Here is a 6,000-nt window from a genome sequence, read left to right on the forward strand (position 1 = left end):
GGGGAGAGAGGGAGAGAGAATGAATCCCAAGCAGGCTCCCTGCTGTCAGTGCAGAGCCCAACGTGGGGATCAGTCTCACAAACTGTGAAACATCATGACCTGAGCAGAAACCAAGAGTTGGTGGCTTAACTGACTGAGCCATCCAAATGCTCCCACTAATTTCTTTTAACCTGAAGACAGCTTCACAAATGCATGTCATCAACATAACATAAACAGAATTAAAATCTGAAATTCTTTTTTTTTTTAATGTTTATTTTTGAGAGAGAGAGACAGAGACAGAGTGAGAGCAGGGGAGGGGCAGAGAGAGAGGGAGACACAGAATCCTAAGCAGGCTCCAGGCTCTGAGCTGTCAGCAGAGACCAATGCGGAGGTTTGAACTCAACAACTGTGAGATTATGACCTGGGCTGAAGTAGAAAGCTTAACCGACTGAGTCACCCAGGAGCCCCTTAAACCTGAAATTCTTCCTTTTTTTTAAAAAAAAAATTTTTTTTAATGTTTATTTTTGAGAGAGAGAGAGAGAGAGAGAGAGAGAGAAACAGCATGAGTCAGGGAGGACCAGAGAGACAGGGAAGCACAGAATCTAAAGCAGGCTCCAGGCTCTGAACTGTCAGTACAGAGCCCGATGCAGGGCTCAAACCCGTGAACCATGAGATCATGACCTGAGTTGAAGTCGGACGCTTAACCGACTGAGCCACTCAGGCACCCCTCAAGTCTGAAATTCTTTAAAGATTTTTCTTTTATGCTTATTTTTGAGAGAGAGAGAGATAAGAGACAGAGCACAGTGGGGGAGGGGCAGAGACAGTGGGAGACACAGAATCCAAAGTAGGCTCCAGGCTCTGACCTGTCAGCACAGAGCCTGACGTGGGTCTCGAACTCACCATGAGATCATGACCTGGACCATAGGCACCCCAAATCTGAAATTCTTAAACACACACTACATGTAAACATGTTTGTTTACAACATTACTGTTCGATGGTTTTTAAACTATATGAATGGTGAACGTACTGTACATTTATCCTGCAGCAATTTGTTTTACCTTAACTTTACAACGTTAAGATTTAGTCATGGAGCACCTGGGTGGCTCAAGTCAGCTGAGCAGCCCACTCTTGATTTCGGCTCAGGTCATGATCCCAGGGTCATGGGGCTTGATTCCACATCAGGTTCTGCACTGAACGGGGAGCCTGCTTGAGATTCTATTTCTCTCTCTCTCTGCCCCTCTCCCTCACTCGTGCACACTCTCTAAAATAAAAATAAATAAAATTTAAAGATATAAATAAAAATGTCTCCTTTCTGACCACAAGCTTTGTCTTCTAAAAATAAAATAAAATTAGTCATGATGATACACATAGCTTCTTTTCATTTACTATAACTACTATATAGTATTCCACTCTAGGAATCCATGATTTCTTCACCCAATCTCCTGTGGATGGGTATTTGGATGGTTTCCTACTGGTGACAAACACAAAAACAGGATGAAGCTAAATACCTACCTCAATAATATACTCCTTTCCAGTATTGATCCGATAACCAATGCATAAAATAAGATTCTATAGCCTATGAACTTTGAAATCATGGAGACCTGGTTTCTACTGCTGGGACCAGCTCTGTGTTCTTATGCCAGTTGTTTAAATTTCCCTATACTTCAGATTCCTCATTTGTAAAATAGTTAATGAAAACTACTACATATGTACAGTTGGAAGGACTAAATAAGGTATTGTAAAACATTCAGCCTGGCACACAGTGTACATTCAATGAATAAGAGCTACTATTGTTATTAACATCTCTTTTCAACCAAAATTATTTAAGATATTTTAAGGGCTTCAAAAAAACTATTGTAGCTGAGATTTTGCTATATACTCATTAATGGTTATTTCTCAGAAGACTAAACTATAAAAATGTTCACTAATGCAATATATACAAGGAGGGGGAGTGGGAAGGCCCATAACTTGGCAATTAAAAAAAACTGTTTATAGGTAGGAATGTAAGTGCTTCAGTCAACTAAACCCTCTTAAGGATAAACATACTCATACTGAATCCTAACCCAGTGCTGTTCAATAGAAAAACAATGTGAGCCACATAAGTAATCTTTTTTTTTTTTAATATTTAAATTTTTCTAGTAGCTGCAGGAAAAATGTTAAAAGCAACAGGGTAAGTTAATTTTAATTTTTTTTAATGTTTATTTTTGAGAGAGCACGAATGAGGCAGGGGCAGAGAGGGGGGACAGAGAATCTGAAGCTGGCTCTGCACTGACAGCAGTGTGCCCCATGTGGGGCTCGAACTCACGAACCACAAGATCATGACCTGAGCCAAAGTCTGGCACTCAACTGACTGAGCCACCCAGGCGCCCCAGGGAAAATTAATTTTAATAATATATTTTGCTTCACCCAAAATATACAAACATTTCAATATATAAATATAACAAGTTCTTTTTTTTACACCAAACCTGCAAAATTTGACGTGCATTTTTACATTTACATCACCATCCCAAATGGCCCTATCTGAAGTGCCCAATAGTCACATGTACAAGTAGCTAACCATGTTGACAGCAGTTTTAACCTATGGCTTTTCAGAAAGATCCCTGTACAGTGTTTTTAGCAAAGATGTTTATTTAACAGCTAATATGGTCTCTATGCCTTTTATCAAAGTAACTCACAACCTTCAGTTCTTCCCAATAAAAATAGCACAACTCCCTAATTTTATCAGAATTAAACATCACAGTGGAGGAGCACAAAGTGGGGAAATAATGGCTCACGGTTTACAAGACACATTCTTAAAAGGATTTAATTTCAACCTCCCCCAAGCTCAGTGAGGTAGATCATTTACAGATGAGAAAACAGAGGACCAGAGATATGTGACTTGCCAAGTTATATGGTAAATGGACTCAATACCATGTCTCCAAAATCCAGTCTACACCGTTGTGCACAGCAAAACAGAAATGAGCCCTTCATGTTCAGCATAGATCCATCTCAGTGACTAAAGTGTATTGACAGGCTCTAAATTTCTATTTGCACCAGAACCTAAAATGAGGGCTTAAAAAAGGCATCCAAATCTACACAAAAACATCAGAGTATGAGAAAAACATAGCAATGGTCAAACAATATAAAGGCGGAATGATTCTCTCAAAAATACACTACCAAGATGAACAAAATCTTTACAAATTAAACCCAATTTTGATTTCACCAACCTAATGTATTTTTGTTACACTTTAACAAAGCAAGTAAACTCAGAATACTTAGTTGTTTAGTTTAAGGACTAGTATTAAATGTTTTTTAGGTTTTTTTAATGTTTGTTTTTGAGAGCAAGAGAGCATGTGAGGAAGGGAGGGGCAAAGAGAGGGGGAGGTAAGACCAGAGCTGAAATGAAGAGTCGTCCCTTAACAGACTGAGCAACCCAGGCACCTCCAGTAACAAAGGTGTTTTGTTTTGTTTTTAATGTTTGTTTGTTTGCTTTCTTTTTTGAGAGAGACAGAGAGTGTGAGCAGGGGAGGGGCAGAGAGAGGGAGACACAGAATCCAAAGTAGGCTCCAGGCTCTGAGCTGTCAGCACAGAGTGCAATATGGGGCTGGAAGCCACTATGAGATCATGACCTGAGCCAAAGTTGGATGCTTAACCGACTGAGCCACCCATGCGCCCCAAAAGCCTATAAGTAAAAATGCAATTACAAGGATTACTGAATGCTGAACCCATCTCAGAATCACAAGGTTCCAAAAGTGAAGTCACTGTGGGAAAATACACAGGTTTCCCTTTTTAAGAATACTAACAAAGACAATATACCATAATTTTATTAGTGGTTACTTCCAGTGGTAGGTGGGTTTGTGTATGCTTTTACTTCCTTTTATAAAAATCCTCTTCAATTTTCTATGATGCATATAGGATGTTTATAGTTTAATATTCATACATGACTTAAACTTAGGCCTTTAGGGTTGCATTTTTGGCTCATCATATAGAGCATGAAACTCTTGATCTCTCCAGGTGATGAGTTTTGGCCCCATCTTGGGAGTAGAGTTCACTTAGAAACTAATGAACGTATTTAGGGTATTAAACACAGATAAGAGCTTAGTACAATTTCTTTTCAATTTTTAAACACAACTATTATTCTAATGCTAAGGTCATCTTATGTGACTGTTAACAGGATCTCAATTAGCAAGAGCAAATCTCTTCAGAATAGTTTGCAAATTCTATCTCAGAAAGTACCTTCCAGCTCTGGTATTTATTAACTTTGTAATTATTTTAAATTTTTAATAATCTTTATATAGGCCACAGGGGCCGGGAAACATCAAGTTCATTTTAGTTAAAAGTCACAATCCCCCGGTTCCAATACTGCAAAATGAAGCAATTTGAGTTTTTACAACCACTAGCTTTTTTCTAAAAAAGATGTGTACAGGGGCGCCTGGGGGGCTCAGTTGGTTCAGGTCACCATCTTGCCGTTTGTGAGTTCGAGCCTTGGGTCTGGGTCTGTGTTGACAGCTGGGCGCCTGCTTCAGATTCTCTCTCAAAAACAAGTAACATTAAAAAATAAAAAACAAAAATTTAAACAATGTGTACAAATGAGTTGGCAACCAATAGGAGCTTAGACAGCCTAGAATGTGGTGTTACCATTCTAGGCATAACGGAGATTTCTTCTTCTAGGTCTCCAGAAGGCTTCTTCATTAATTTAAGAAACACATACTTGTTGCATAGCTATCAACGGCCAGAGTCTAAATACAGCTGAGAAGCTAGCTAGAGACATAGGGCCCTGAAAGTCGAACTCTTTCAATCGCAGAGACAAACCAGTAAACAACTAATTTGAATCCAAAGTGAGAAGAACCATCTGGAGATACGACAAAGTGCCAAGCGAACGCTCCTGGGGGAGATTAATTTGGCACTCCTGCTAGGTGTGCTAGCCGGGCTGGGGCGCCTGGGGTGGGGGAAGGGGTAGGATTTGAAAATGTTTTCCTGAGCTTGACTTCAAAGCAGGAATCCAGAAATTCCCCCAAAGGCTGGAGGCCACGGTACTTTCCATCTGATCCTCCCCATCTGAAAAGGGAGGTGAGCAGAGCCCGAGCCTGACCGCAGTCCTGGGAACGCGGCTACGTGACCACCGGGCACCCAGAGGAGGCCAGGGCCAAGTCGTCCACTCAGACGAGATCTGGGAACCCCCTTCTTCTCCGGACCCCCGTGGCAGGCCACCACCTGTTCACTCCTCTCACCGTCACCAGTGGAGGAAGACTCCGCCCAGCTGTGGGGCCAAGCGCAGGCACCGATCTGGGTGCAAACTGTGATCCCTGCCAATCCCGGAACAGAAGTGGGCCGAGATTTGAGGGCCGGCAGGGCCTGCTGAGGCGGGGCGGCACCGCGGCCGGCTGCCGGGTGCCCCCAGAGAGCTGTGCACCCAGCCGCGGGGACGCCCACGTTGGGGTCACCAGGGCCCCGCGCGGGAGGACGGCGCCCCGCACCCTCCGCGGGCCTGGCGCGGCGCTCAGCGGCGCCCTGGGTCTCCAGGGCGCACCTCTTCCCGGAGGGCGGGCGGAGGGCGCGCCGGCTGCAGGGAAGGCGGGCTCCACACGGCAAGACGAGCGGCCCCGCGCCGGCCTCTGGACGCGGGGACCACCACCCCGCACCGCACGCGCCCGCACAGCCCGGACCCCTGCTTTACCTGGTCCCGCAGCGGCGCGGGCGGGAGCGAGCGGGCCGGCTCGGCGTCAGCCCTCCCTCACCTGGGCGGAAGTGAGAGGCCCTGGGTGACCGCGCCTCACCTGGCAGGCCCTTCCCTCGCACCGACCCTCCCCGCCCGGGGCGGGGCGCCGGGGTGGCGCGGGCGGGGGAGCCTGGGCACTGGGAGGCCGAGTCCCGGGAGGGGAGCGCGGGGGCGGGGGCGGGGGCGGGGGCGGTGGGCTTCCCTGTTTTCTGCAGGTGGAGTTCGTCTGCGCGAGGGAAGGTTAAAAATGCTGGAAGAGGGGGGTCTGGGGGCCGCATGGGCAGGTGAAATGCCAAGTGGTGGGGGCGGTCGGCGCTAATGGG

At 45.3% G+C, this 6,000-nt stretch overlaps 1 protein-coding gene across 4 annotated transcripts in view; it reads right to left on the minus strand.

Moving 5' to 3' along the window:
- Window positions 1–5,746, minus strand: part of PATJ (PATJ crumbs cell polarity complex component) — a 361,962-nt gene extending 356,216 nt beyond the window's left edge. For all 4 annotated transcript variants that reach the window (XM_019449080.2, XM_019449079.2, XM_019449078.2 and 1 more), the window contains exon 1: window positions 5,636–5,746. The gene's annotated coding sequence lies outside the window, so the exon portion shown is untranslated. The remainder of the gene's footprint in view (window positions 1–5,635) is intronic.
- Window positions 5,747–6,000: the final 254 nt, after the last annotated feature.

Source organism: Panthera pardus, unplaced genomic scaffold (genome assembly GCF_024362965.1).
Source record: "Panthera pardus isolate Hobbes unplaced genomic scaffold, ASM2436296v1 HiC_scaffold_11, whole genome shotgun sequence".
NCBI lineage: Eukaryota > Metazoa > Chordata > Mammalia > Carnivora > Felidae > Panthera > Panthera pardus.